This window comes from Gossypium arboreum, chromosome 5 (assembly GCF_025698485.1).
Source record: "Gossypium arboreum isolate Shixiya-1 chromosome 5, ASM2569848v2, whole genome shotgun sequence".
Classification (NCBI taxonomy): Eukaryota; Viridiplantae; Streptophyta; class Magnoliopsida; order Malvales; family Malvaceae; genus Gossypium; species Gossypium arboreum.
The window spans coordinates 83,098,351-83,113,503 of record NC_069074.1 but is presented as its reverse complement, the minus strand read 5'-3'; positions in this window follow the sequence as shown (position 1 = coordinate 83,113,503).

Genomic DNA, 15,153 nt, shown 5'->3' with positions numbered 1-15,153 from the left:
CATCGGCACTGTTGAGCTTCCCGATGGGTTCAAGTTTTAACCCGGAAGATGATCGAGCCAAACCAGTTGTTCTGGCAGAAATGAAGGAAAGGGGAGAGTGGAATTTGAAGGCCTCGAAGAAGAAGGAAAAGAAAGCAAATAGTATGAGTAGGTATAACAAGGGTCATTCAGAGCCGATTATAATAAGCCGGCCAAGGTCAGTAACTACCAGCCATCAGGCCTCCTCAAGGTAAGAACCCAATCGAAGACCGAACTCAGATAAACCCCAATCCATGCCTATCCCAATCACGTACAGAGAGTTGTACCACGTTTTGTTCAACGCACATGTTGTATCCCCTTTTTACATAGAACCTATACAACCCCCATACTCTAAATGGTACGATGCAAGCGGCCAATGTGAATACCATGTGGGAATCACAGGGCATTCCATCGAGAACTGTACCGCTTTTAGAAAGCTAATCGAAAGATTTATCAAATTGGGTATCGTGAAATTCGATGATCCCTCTAGAGCAGGAAATCTGTTATCTAACCTTTCTGTTAAAGAGGTGGATATTACGAGTTCTATGATGGATAGGGGCATGAGATCTAAGGGTTCATCGAGCTCAGAACTCTAATGCAAGACCTGATATTTGGGGATCTAAACGTTAACAACGTATCAGAAGAGTGAATCGGGGAATAAACTTTTCCAAACTTCTACCCTTACGTACTTGGGGTGTTTTAAACAATAGGACTGTGAAAGAGATCCTTGTATTTTTAGAGCTAATCTAAAGTAATATTCAAAACACACTTGTTGTTTTAAGCCTAGAAGCAACGAGAATCCTTTTGTGAAATAGGCTTATATCCAAAATCTTTATTTTAATGAAATGCATGTTTGTTATCATTTTAAGTAAATATTCTTTTATTCTTTCCATTTCATACTGTACAAACGGTTATTCTTAGATTCTTTCATTCATGATCATACCATACAAATAATTATCCTTAGAATCATTTATTCTTTGGAATCTGCCTTCGTACCTACAACAGGTCTCCAGATATCAATGACGTGAGCGACGCTGTCACTAACTCCGAGTCTCTTTTTGAGCAAGATTTGTGTTTAGAGGGACCTCAAGACCTTGAAGATGATAGAGATTCTAGCCTACCTCCTAATTTGTCAAGGATGGTAGAACAAGATGAGAAATAGATCCTACCTTATAAAAGGGCAGTGGACATCGCGAACTTGAGAGGAGAGAAAGAGGTAAAAATTGGAGTGTATAACACCACGGAGACAAAGAAAGATGTCAAGAATGCAAAGATATTTTCGCATGATCGTATCAAGATATGCCTGGGCTACTAAGGTCTATGGATGCTAAAAAGGGTCCATATGAGTGTCAGGAGGACATGTGCTAATGGTTTTACGTTAGCCAGGCTAATCATGAGGTTCGAGTGCTGCTGATCCACCATAGAAGGGGATTGTATCAGTCAAGCTGTGAATGCCAAATGAAAGAAGACAAGACTTTTATGCCTCCTCAATTTCTTCACAAATTTTCTATATGTGGGGCAGGGATATTATAGGACTGATCTCGTCAAAAGCTTCTAACCGATACTGATTTATCTTTAAGGTCGTCGATTACTTCGCGGAAAGGGTGAAAGTCATTTCATATGCCAATATTACTAAGTCGATAGTCATCAAACTGAAAAAAAAAAGAATAGGAAAGTGACTAGGTGCCGATAAAGAATGCCAGAAAGAATCAATGTCAGAAGTTGGCAATCTATTCAAAGATCAAACGCCATATCATAATGCAAAAAAAAAAATCATGGAAGATAATCAAGGCTTGTAAAGACTGGCATAAAGAAGTTACTATTTACCCTCTATACCTATCAAACGTTGGCCAAAACTTTTACCGGGGCAACACCTTGCTTGTTTGCTTAATGGGATAGAAACAATTTTGAAGACGAGATTTCTTTTGGCCAAGTCTTGTTAAAGCTAAAGTTGGATCAGGCAGAATATATAGATCCAATCCCGATATGATCAGTGGAATTTGAATAAAGGAGTTTGAAAGCCATTTGTCATGGTCCAATGTACCAGAAATGAATGATGCGAGCTTACGACAGAAAGGTTCATCCTAGAAAATTCCACAAGGGGGACCTGGCGTTGAAAAAGATCATTTTTATACAAAAGGACTTCAGAGGAAAGTGAACACCAAACTGGGAAGGAACTTATGTAGTGAAGAATGCCTGTTCTAAGAGGAGTATCAATTCTAGCCGTTGATGGCAAAAATTTGCCCAATCCAGTGAATTCAAATCCAGTCGAGGAGTATTCTACCTAAAAGGAGAATCCAAGGTGAAAACCTATAAGTCGCCTTTAAAAAAAAAGAGAGGCCAAGGCGAAAACTCGCAAAGGGCGCTTTGAGACCAAAAGGGATTTGAGTTGAAAACCCAAAAAGGGTGGCTCAGATTTTGATCCAAGTGGGGCATACAAGAATCTTGTTATGCCTGAATTAACAATGAAGAAGTATGCTACGTCTTGGGGCATCAACAAAGTACTCTGGATCCCCTAAACACATATTGAGTTCAGAAAGGTCCTCAAGAAGTTGGTACAAAGAAGCTCGAGTTGCGATATCAGGGGCACTTAGTTTCCATTTTGCCCATTTTGAATTTGTTGTCTTTGATTACCTTATTCTTTTCAAGATACGTCCTAATAAACTTCCTTCTTATTGCATTGCTATCTTTTATTAACTTATTCATGATTGAGTTAATTGCCTTCTTATTGCATTAGCAATTTTTGGTTAATTTATTTATTTCAAGCTACGCTCCTAATCAATTTTCTTCTTGTCCGTTGTTTTGATCTTTTTCAAGCATTTTGCATTGAAATAACGATTAATGGACTAATAATACCTTCGCAAAAGGGGTTCTGCGTATTACTCTGGAAACTTCTAAATAGTATAGGAACCTGAAACAGAACCATTATTTAGAACTCACCGAGCCTAAGGGTTGGAAATATTTGAGACATAAGAGTCTAAATTGTGGCTATCTCCCTAGATTATTTGTTAAAAATATCAATTGCACAAAAAAGGGGTATTGTGTCAATGACGCTACCTCGCCAAATAGCGAGCAATGTCAAACCAAGTGCAATGGGATTATTCTCAAAAAAAAAGAAAATGGTATTCTATATTCATGTAGATATCAGGCATACATCTGGTCATTACACCCATGGAATGGTGTAACAGATCAAATTGACTGAAGATGAAACAAATCCTATACCCTGAGTTGCAGTGGGTTGGATAAGCAAAAAACTCTATAAAGTTTCAGTGGGGCAAGCTTGCCGAGCAGATTGAGATTGTTTCTTTTGGTTTTCTGTCAGGAATGCCAGCTAAACAAGATGGTAGCATAATACTCAATGATAAGGCTCTGATAAACAACGAGCAATATTACCTTAAGCCTTTTAAAAAGAATCATTTTCATCTCTGCATTCATATATCATTCATGACACATTTAGTTAAGAGCACTTGATTCATTTCGATCATAGCATTCTAATTATTTGACATAAGCATCACATCTAGTTAGGAATATTTGATTCATTTCGAATATAGCATCCTAATTATTTGGCATAAGCATAGGCCTATGAAATCGATTCTACAGATCTTGTCTCCCTGAAGTTGCAGTGGAGCAAATCGAAGATGACGAATCTTGCCTCTCTGAAGCTACAGTGAATCAGATTTAAGCCACCAGCCTATCCCCCTAAAGTTGTAGTGGAATAGGCTGAAGATTGTAGATCTTGTCTCCCTAAAGTTGCAGTGGAGTAAATCGAAGACAGCGAATCTTGTCTTCCTGAAGTTGCAGTAAAGCAGATTTAAGCCACCATCCTATCTCCCTAAAGTTGTAGTGGATTAGGCTGAAGATTGTAGATCTTGTCTCCCTAAAGTTACAGCGGAGCAAATCAAAGAAGCAAGCCTTAACTCCCTAAGTCGTAAGGTAACAGGCTGAAGATTGCAGATCTTGTCTCCCTGAAGTTGTAGCGGAGCAAATCAAAGAAGCAAGCCTTAACTTCCTAAGTTGTAGGGTAACAGGCTAAAGATTGTAGATCTTGTCTCCTTGAAGTTGTAGTGGAGCAAATCAAAGAAGCAAGCCTTAACTCCCTAAGTCGTAGGGTAATAGGCTGAAGATTGTAGATCTTGTCTCCCTAAAGTTGCAGCGGAGCAAATCAAAGAAGCAAGCCTTAACTCCCTAAGTCGTAGGGTAACAGGCTGAAGATTGTAGATCTTGTCTCCCTGCAGGATAACAGGCTGAAGATTGTAGATCTTGTCTCCCTGAAGTTGCAGCGGAGCAAATCAAAGAACCAAGCCTTAACTCACTAAGTCGTAGGCTGAAGATTGTAGATCTTGTCTCCCTGAAGTTGCAGTGGAGCAAATCAAAGAAGCAAGCTTTAACTCCCTAAGTCGTAGGGTAACAGGCTAAAAATTGTAGATCTTGTCTCCCTAAAGTTGCAGCGGAGCAGTTGCAGTAGAGCAGATTAAGAGCTACAAGAATAGTCTCTCTAGAGTTACAGCAGAACAGATAGGAGTGACAATTCCTATGTCCCTAAAGTTGTAGAGGATTGGAACAAGGCTATCTCGAAGAAGAAGAACATCGAAGAAGTCAAGATTCTGCAGGACCGGGCAAACTTGGCCCTCTTTAAAGTCTTTGCTCTATTCTTGTTACACGATAATGAGCAAAGAGGGGCAGCTGTAGAGGACCAATTTAGCCCGAGCCTATAAACCCAAAACAAAAACAAAAATAAAAATAAGTAAAATTCTAAATATCATTAACAGTCCATCAGTCCAAATATAAAAAACAAGCCCAAAATACCCCTGACCCAAATGGCCCAAAACTTAAACAAACTTCAGCCAACTAGGAACCCTAGCAGCAAGGAGCGCCGCAGCCCTAGCCTCTAGTGCGCCTCCGTACAACCCTTGTACACCTCCGTACGCCACCCTCGCGCCTCCAAGTCGCATTTCGTACCTGCAATAGAAGACAAGAATAGCACAGCAAAACAACAGCAGAGAGAAAAAAACAAGAGAAAAAAATTCCTTGTATTTTTCTTTTATTTTCGGCTATATAAAAGCCCTATGTTCATTGTAATCAGGAACACACGCACAATATACACATTGAAATACAGATATGAAATAATGAAATAGAAAAAGAAAAGATTTTAAGGTGATTTTCAGATCTATTTTTCTTTTCGATTTTTTTTGTTCTTATTTCTTTCTTCTTGATCTTTACTTGTTGTATATAAAAAAATAAAGATAAAGAGACTTATCTTATTTCCCCTCGAGTCTTTGTTTGCTTCGCCGTAATCGAAGTACAGGCAAAGATCCTGAGGCTTTTGGGCAAGACTCTTGGATTCGTGGTCGAATAAGGCTAGGATAGGCCCTTGCGTGATGAATGTTGGCCGAATATGGAGGCGAAACGGCGTTTGAGGGCTGCCTTTGGGTTCGGTTGAAAGAACAGAAGGAGGCCTTAGTTCTTTTTATTTTTTTTATTTTGATTTGCTTTTAAATGATGAATAACTAGTTTAGGGTTTTTTTTACACCTGTGTTGTATAGAAATTAAAACGGTGCTGTTCAATGGGTAAGGATCCACGCATTGACCCGATTAGAAGGCCTGATCCACGCCCTTTTGCTTAAAATAGGGAATTTGCGCGCTAGGTCCTCCATATTCGCACGAGTCTTCAATCGAGCCTTGCGTGCCTTACTTCATTTTTTTGAATTGGACTCTGTATTTTGTGTGTATTTGCAGTTTGGTCCGCGCTTCAATGATGCGTCTTGGGGCCTAGATTATTTCCAGCTTGAGTCCCTATGCATTTGCGCGCTTTGCGTTTTGGTCCTTTCAATGGTTTATTCTATTTGTTAGTTATCTCTTTTAATTTTCCCTTATTTCAATTAAGTTTTTTCTCATTTTAATTTATATAGTTCATTATTTTTTTTATTATTTGTTTAGCATTCATCTTTTATTTTTTTATATACGTTTTAAATTACTTTGATTTTGTATAATATTTAATTTAAATTAATCTTATATTAATACATATATGATTTGTGATAAAATTAGTTTTATTCTATATACATTATTAGTTCCATGTTATTTTATATATATATATAATTTCTTTTAAATCTATGTATTTGTATTTCCTTTCGAATTTGTTATGTATATAGTTTATTCTTTAAAATGTTTTATTATTTCTTTGTTATTGCGATTCTTTCATGTATATATTGTTTTATTATATATTGGTTTGTTATTCTATCATGTATATTGTTTATTCTTTATTTTTATTATATCTTCATTATGCATTGTTTACATTGATTTTTATTATTGTATGTATATCATCACCTTTAAATAGATATGTTTTGTTTTTTTTCAATATTTCGTATGTTATTTGCTCCAAATTTCTTTTACAATATTTATTTTAATCTTCATTTACATATTCTTAGTTTTATTTTATATATGTAAATCATTTCAAACCCTAGCATGTATTATTCATTTGCAAGTTTTTCATATAGTTTTTAAATTGTTTCAGTATTACATTGGCTCTCAGTGTCCATATTGCTCTCAGTATATTATGTGTTGCATTTTATTTTTCATATTATTTTGATACATTATCGTTGTATATTGTCTATCGGTCTTTTGCACTATTATTTCAATTTTCGTTAATCTATGTTTGAAATTTGTTATGCTTTATTCTAATTTGTTTCTTTGGTTAGTTATATCTTTTAGTTTCCATTATGTTGATTGTTAATGTTTTTCAAAATAAGTGCATTGCTATTGTATATTTGTTAATTTGTTTTATTTCTCATAATATTTTCATTCACCAAGTATTATATCTTATGTGTGTATATTATCCCATATCATTATTTTCCACTTGGTTTATGAAATGTGGTTTTATAAGGTCCAAATCTTTAAGATTAATTTTGTTTAATTTCAAGTCGCATTAACGCGTTTTAAGCTATTTTTATAATTATTCATTTAAAAATTCTTTAAAACGAAGGAAATACTCGGTGTTTGGCAATTCGGGAATCATGCCCTATCGTGCTGGGTTGCGATTTCTCGTTTTTTCAAAATAATCAAATATTCCTTTGGAATTTCATTCATGTCTTTAAAAATTCTTCAAAACGAGGGTAATGTTTGATGTTTGACAATTCAGGGAATCATGCCCTATCGTGCTGGGTTGCGATCCCCTGTTTGTTTAAAGTAATTGAATATTCCTTTAGAATTTCACTCATGTTCTCTAAATTCTAAAATAAGGCAATGTCCGATGTCTAAAAATTCGAGGAGTCGTGCTCTACTGTGCTGGGTTTCGATTTTCTCGTCGGACTAAATAATTGGGCATTCTTTTGCGGTTTTCAACATATAAACTTTTGGAAGTCAAAATTTATCATGTTTTCGAGGGCATAAAGGATCGTGTCCTATCGTGCTAGATGTGATTCTATATTCCTCTGAAACAAGAGAATTTTGATGACCAACTTGGGTTATTCAAATATTATTAAAAGGAACCACATTTCAAAAACATTTTTAAATCTCAGACATAAAGACAGTATTTAATCGATCTGGTACCAACTTTGGGTGTAATGAGGGTGCTAATCCTCATATGTAACCGACTCTCGAACCCGTTTTCTCAAATTTTGTAGACTAAAATCGTTGTTTTAGTAAGCCAAAATGTTTTATTAAAATGACCAAGCTTCTTGGTGACCCAATCACACCTCATCAAAAAAGATTGGTAGCGACTCCATTTCCGTTTTTAAAGTCGATCGACCATTTTTTTTTTCAAACTACAAAAATGGTTTCGACATGTTCCGTATATGTAAAAGGAATTTTAAAATAAATGATGTATAAAATGATCTTACATGAAACAAATTGATTCGGGACTAATGATACATATTAATAAGATGTACATAAAGATAATAAGATACGAAAGTGTATATAATAAGTAAACTGTACAAATTAAAATATGGTCCTTAAAAGAAACATGTTATACACGTAAATAGATTTAAAGGAATACATAGAAAACTATTTACACGGAATAATATGAAATCAATGACATGGACTATAATAAAAATAATCTAATATGAGTTATTTACATATGAATAAATTTTAGAAACAATTGTATGCTAAGATAACATGGAATTAAAATGTGAATTATAAGATTAAATTAATTTTATCTTAAATTATATATGTAATAAATTATAAAAACACAATTATATATATAAATATAATTTTATAAAATAACATGACTTTAATAATGTGTATAGGTCAAAGTACCAAGTATATACCTAATAATAATTTAAATTGCACATAAAATAGGTGGATTCCCTTTAAATAACAAAAAGAATATATACATTAAAATAGGTGAATATATTCAAAAGAAATTATAAAATAAGATAAAATTAAAAGTATACAATAACTAAAATAAATTTTATTACAAATTATACATATAAAATAGTATACAAAATGTTAAAATGATAGGATAAAAGGAAAAACAATAATAACAGTTTTTAAAAACTAAATTCAATTATCAAAACAACTTAAAATACAAAAGCAAGTAATCAAGCATTAAAGGAAAATGGATGTGCAATGAGTAAAGAAGTGGGGATAAAAAACTTAACAAAATTGAAATAAAAGGGACAATTTACAAATAGATAGTCTTAAAGAGGATCAATGTGCAATGCGCGTAAAAGTATGAGGACTAGAATCAGAAATAGTCCAGGCCCCCAAAACATAGTGTTGCAGCGCGGACTAAATTAGTATTGAAATAAATTATGGAGTTCAAATTAAAATAAAGGAAAACTGGATTTAGAAGAACAGTTAATGCGGAGGGACTTGGCGCGCAAATTCCCCATCAACACGGAAACGCGCGGATCTAAGGTACATGGGTCGGGTCACGCGCGGGTCCTCTCCACCCTTTGAACAGCGCCGTTTCACTTTGCAATTAAAATTAAAGAAAAAAAACTGAATGTCAATCTGCCATTTTTGCAAACAGCAAATCAAACCCCTAATGTTAGGGCTTCAACTTTGAGACACTTCCGAACCACCATCAAGCTTGGTGGCTGACCATGAGCAGAAGAGACGCGATCAGAGGCCAGAGGTAAGTACTCTTTTCCTTTATTCACTTCATGCAAAATATGAGGGAAAAGAAAAGAAAGGAAAAAATATTCAAAAAAAAACGAGATCTGAAAACTCAAACCATGAAAACTATGTATAAAAATAATTATATAGAATAGTTTCGACTTTCTCACCTGATAATGAGAGAACGAAATCCGGATAAATACCAATATCTATTCTGGTAGAAAGATAAAGATCGAAACAAATAACTCTCGTGGTCCAGAATCAAAAAAATAAGAACTTGGAGCATTAAATAGCTTGTATCCATAGAACATTTGACGTGACATAGATAATGAATAAATAGGAGTGGTAGTAACAGTTCCAATGATAATTATATTTATAATTACATTTGCGGTGAAGGCGGAAATAGTAGTAAAGGCAAGAATTTCGATATAATAACTCGTGAAAATGGTAATGATTTAACTCTAAAAGAAAGTTCTAATGATCTCGATCTATACAAGGATTTGTTGGTTCAATGCGAATGCGAAAATTGTTATGGAGTAAATTATAAGAAATTGCTTAATTCAAAGATGAATATTTGTGAACAATGTGGATATCATTTGAAAATGAGGAGTTTAGATAGAATCGAACTTTCAGGCCTTTCAACCAATCAATACGACCTCGGAGAGCAACTTTTGCTAAAACTCGAGCAGTTTCTTGAAAACTTGCTTCAGATGTAAAACTTTGAGTGTTCAGAGATGCTCTCGTTATTCCCAATAAAACGGCTCGATAACAAATCACGTCTACTAAAGTACGCCCCGTTCGTTCCGCTCGCAATAATCCAATCAGTTCCCCGGGTAAAAAAACATTAGACATTCCATCTCCTGAAACCAATACTTTTGATGTTATTTGACGTACAATAATATTAAAGGGAAATATTTTCTCAATTTTTGTTATAGCTATTGCAGCCGCTGAAGCAGCTATTGGATCAGCTATTGTGTCCTCGATTTATTGTAACAGATAATCAATGCGTATCAATCAATCAACTTTGTTGAATAAGTAATATTAATAATATTAAATTGTAAGATTCACCAATTTAAATTAGCATGTACAATATGTTGGAATCTACATCATGTTTTCGATTATTAAATTAAGAAAATGAAATGGAAAGAATATTATTAAAACTAAAGCAAACTAAAACAATAAAGAATATCCAAATACAACTAAAAATAAAAAAGTTGTATAGTTTTTTTCCTAATTATTGTATTCTTTGTTGATTGGAACTGGTCTCTTCTGAAAACTCGAATCACCTTTTCAATTTTGATTGCTTCTTTTAATCCGTTACCCTCAAATCAGTATTTACAATGGCTTTTTATAGCCAAAAATGAAATATAATATTTACAAATTTTCCCTTTTTCTCCTTTATATGTGTCGAAACCATTTTTAAATTGGGTTTTGGAAAACGGGAATCGACTTTAAGAAAAATGAAAACGGGAGTCGCCACCAATCTTTTTAGGTGTGATTGGATCACCTTATAAAATGTTTTGTTTTAAAACATTAATTTTGGTCTACGAAAGTTGAGAAAACGGATTCGGGAGTCGGTGACGTACGAGGAAGGGTTAGCACCCTCGTAACGCCCAAAAATTGGTACCTAATTGATTATCAAGTGTCTTTAATGTCGGAAATTAGGGTTCACTTGTATCAAATGAATCAAAATATTACATCCAATAAGTTAGGACACAATATTTTTAGTATATTTGACACTAAGTTAGCCTTTTTGGAAATCCCTATCTCGAAACAACAAAATGCCATATCCAGTAAGTTAGGACACAACGCCTTGAAATTCCGAAACAGTGGCTTGCACTTTGAAATCCTTAAAATTTAGAAGGGTGCTTGACTACTCGAACTTAACGAGAAAATTTGCAACCCAATAAGTTAGGGTACTACTTTTCTCGAAATTTCCAAACACCAAGCATTGCCTTTATTTGTAGCACCCCAAACACGGCCCAGAAGTTATAGCCGGATCCGGCATGCCACATCAAAAACGTAAAAAAAAAATTTCCATTCTAAGTCCAGAAAATCGTACTTGATGTTCAAAAGATTAATTCATTAAGGGTTAAAGTGAATGGAAGCTGTGCACCAGGTAGGAAACCGGAAAAGAGGTGGTGAGTCCATCGGACTACTTAAGTACCAAGCTCCCTTCGGATCCAATCCTAGACATGCATACCGCCATTGCCACACCTTAACGTCATGGATATTTCTAGGAAACTGATTTGATTAAGTCATTTTTAGGAAAAGTGATTAATTTTGGAAAATACTTTCATTGCGGAAGCTTTTCTTGTTGTCGTGTTATTTTGAAATCAACTGTTGTTTTTGAAAACGCGCCCTAAAGCTATCCATTTCAACAGTTAAAATAAGTATTACCTATCTTAGTAATACATATTAAAACCATCAAAAATAATTAAGCGGCCTTATTACATTTAAAAACCCAAAACTTCAAACGTAAATAAAAGGATATCCAGTTCACCAGAAGAAAATCAAACTTTCAGAACGGGTGGCCACTCCGAATTCCCTCACAGCTCCAAGCCCACTATGGTTGGGGATTTCTGCGTGGATGAAAATAAAAGAGGTGAGTTTGGGGAAACTCGATGTGTAAGGAAAACCCATTCAAAGCCCAAGTCACTCAAGCCCATTAGGCCTAAGCCCATTCAGTAATAGTGGTCTGGGCGAGCCCTTTTCAGATTACAATAAGCGGGCCTTAGCCCTTATTGAGATAACGATGATGGCCCATAGGCCCATTTCAAAATACATGCAACATCAAGAAACATATGCAAGCCCATTTGGGAGACTACTCAATCCACCAACCACTACACTCCACCGTACCACCATACACTCCATGTGGGAATAGTTCAACCCACCTAGCCCAACACTCCACGATTCTTGACCTTGCTGCTCGATTATCAATAAATTGAGGCAAAGCCTCCAAGACGTGGACAAACCACTTTCAGTACTTCCTCCGTCAATATCCCAGTCCCATGCATCAGATAATAACAACATGGCATGCAGTAAATAACAACAGTCAAACATCCATTTAGGTCAATTTAACCTTAGAGGTATTTCGGTAATTTATCTCCTAAGGGTAAAACTGTAAATTTTCCACTTTTAAAGGTATTTCAGTAATTTATCTATTTTAGGGTTTTTCATGCATATTCCTACCTTTCACGTACTAACAGAATCACGTACTGAGGGTTCTTACCGAATTGGGCCCGTTGGCCCATCATTCCAATTTTGGTCCATTAAGCCCAAAAATATCGAGGGCACAGAAATCATGCACTTTGCAGTCCAAACATTGCAGCTTACCAAAAACATTAATCGATTTACCTCACGAGCATTCACACACTTGCAAATCTACAAAATACTAGTTTTCGACATTTCTGATTTTCGACTTTTGCCAATCTAGACTAAGAAAGAGGGTGTTAGCTACACACCTGTTTGCGATGATATGCTGACGAGATCCACACACGAACCGCCTACAATTGGATTACTAACACGTTAATCTAACTATTCAAATACAAACTACGTATTAACCCCTTACAATATTCGGCCAACCACACCTACATATCATAGTAAGCTTATAAGAAATCAGTAAGCAACTCATTAACAAATTTTTGTCAATGTTTACCACATAATCATAATTTCACTGCAAGCTGTCTTCCTAAGCAACAGTCACTAAATTATTTATAATTGGAGCTACGAAACTCCAAATCAAGTTCAGTTAATTTTCCCCGAAAATAGACTCATATATCTTCTATCCATAAAATTTTAAGAATTTTTGGTATGGCCAATCAATACCAGATTTTTCTTAAAGTTTCCCATGTTTCACTGTTTGACTAATCTGACCACTCTTCATTACGAATCAAATTTATCATTGTACAGAATTCAAAATATGTTCTTTTTTATTCCATTTGAAACTAGACTAATTAATCTTTAATTACATAATTTATTCAGCTTCTAATTCATCTCCCACAATTTATGGTGAATTTCCAAAGTCACGTTACTGCTGCTGTCCCAAGCAGATTTATTACCAAATCACTCTTTCACACCTAACTTGCATGCTTGTTATTTAAACATGTATATCACCAATCAATCATCACATATCTATGATTTTACTTAAGTATAATCTCCATTTCATCATTTTAAAGTACAACATGTTAGCCGATTTTTCCCCTTAGCATCTAAGGCACATGCATGCTCATTTGTTTGGCTCAACTTCACCTATCTTCCATTTTTCATCAAAAGAACATGAAACAACAACCATTTCCTTCATTTTAATTCATGACTAAATGCTCACAACACAACTAAAAACTAAAATATGCTTCAAGAGTTAAGGTAGAATCAAGAAGAACATATGAACCTCAAAATAAAAGCAAACTACCATGAACTTACCTTCAATTTTCTTCCCCAAGTGACCGAACATTCAAGAGCTTTCTCCTCTCCTTTCTCTTCTCTAACTTTAGGCTATGATGAACAAAGATGGACAAAACTTTGTTCTTTTCACCCCTTTTTCTTTTAATAAAACTTCATATTTCATCCATTTAATTCTTTAATACAAAAGACATGAAATTCCCATCATGGAACATTTACCTAACCCATTATCATGGAACATTTACCTAACCCATTATCATGGAACATTTACCTAACCCATTATCAATTTGTATCAATTTGTACCATAAATTATGGATATCAAGTGCACATTTTGTCTACAACAACATGATGGTGGCCACTTCATGTAAAATGGGAGGTTTGTCATGCAAATCCTCCTATTTTGCACTCTATTATTGGCCACTTCAATTTAACCTATAGCATTTTCAAACAATTTCACATAGGTTCTATTTCATAATTTCACCCCTTTTTCTTATGGGACAAAAAAATTAACTAAAATTGCGGGTTCTATCTTAGCTTGGGCCTTCTAGTTAATTTTAGTTAATTTTAGTTAATTTTGTTCCATAAGAAAAAGGGAAATATGAAATAGAACCTATTTAAAATGTTTAAAATGCTATAAATGATTGAAGTGGCCAAATAGAAGTGCAAAATAGGATGAGACAAATGTACACTTGATATCCATAATTTAATTGATACAAATTGATATGAAGCAAATTTTGGTTAGGTAAATGTTTTGATAAGAATTTCATGTCTTTGCATTAAAGAAGAAATATGTTTTGAGAAAAGCATTTAGTCATGAATTAAAATGAAGGAAATGGTTGTTGTTTCATGTTCTTTTGATGAAATTCACTACAGGAAAATAGGGCTTTAGTGGCGTTTTTAGTGGCGTTTGGAGAAAAAACGCCGCAAATATTATACATTAGCGACGTTTGCAATAAAACGCCGCAAAAAACTGGGCAATAGCGGCGCTTTTGATCCAAACGCCGCTAAAAATAGAGTAATAGTGGCGTTTTCAGTAAAAACGCCACTAAAAACTGAACAATAGCGGCGCTTTTGAAAAAACGCCGCTATAGGTCGAGCTTTTAGCGGCGCTTTTTGAAAAACGCCGCTATTGCTCAGTTTTTAGTAGCGCTTTTGGAAAAACGCCACTATAGATCGAGGTTTTAGCGGCGATTTTGGGAAAACGCCGCTATAGATCGAGGTTTTAGTGGCGCTTTTGAAAAAACGCCGCCATAGATCGAGGTTTTAGCGGAAAAACGCCGCTATAGATCGAGGTTTTAGCGGCGCTTTTGGGAAAACGCCGCAAAAAATTAATTTAGTTTATGGGTTATGGGTTAGTGTTTAGGGCCTAGAGTTTGGGGTTTAGAGGTAAATATGGTAAACTACTTAACTTGCGTATCTTAGATTTTTTTTATAATATAAATCTAAATAAGATAAATATAAATTATTATTTTAAATAGATATATATATATCAAAATGGGTAAAATCCCAAAAGTATACATGAACAATGGTTTAGTGTGCAATGGGTTAAATCCCAAAAGCATAAATTCGAACACAATTATTGATATAACGTCATTTTATATGACTAATTATTTTTAATTTATATGTTAAATATTTTCTTATATAATTGTAAAAGAGATAGTATTAATTTTAAAATATTGA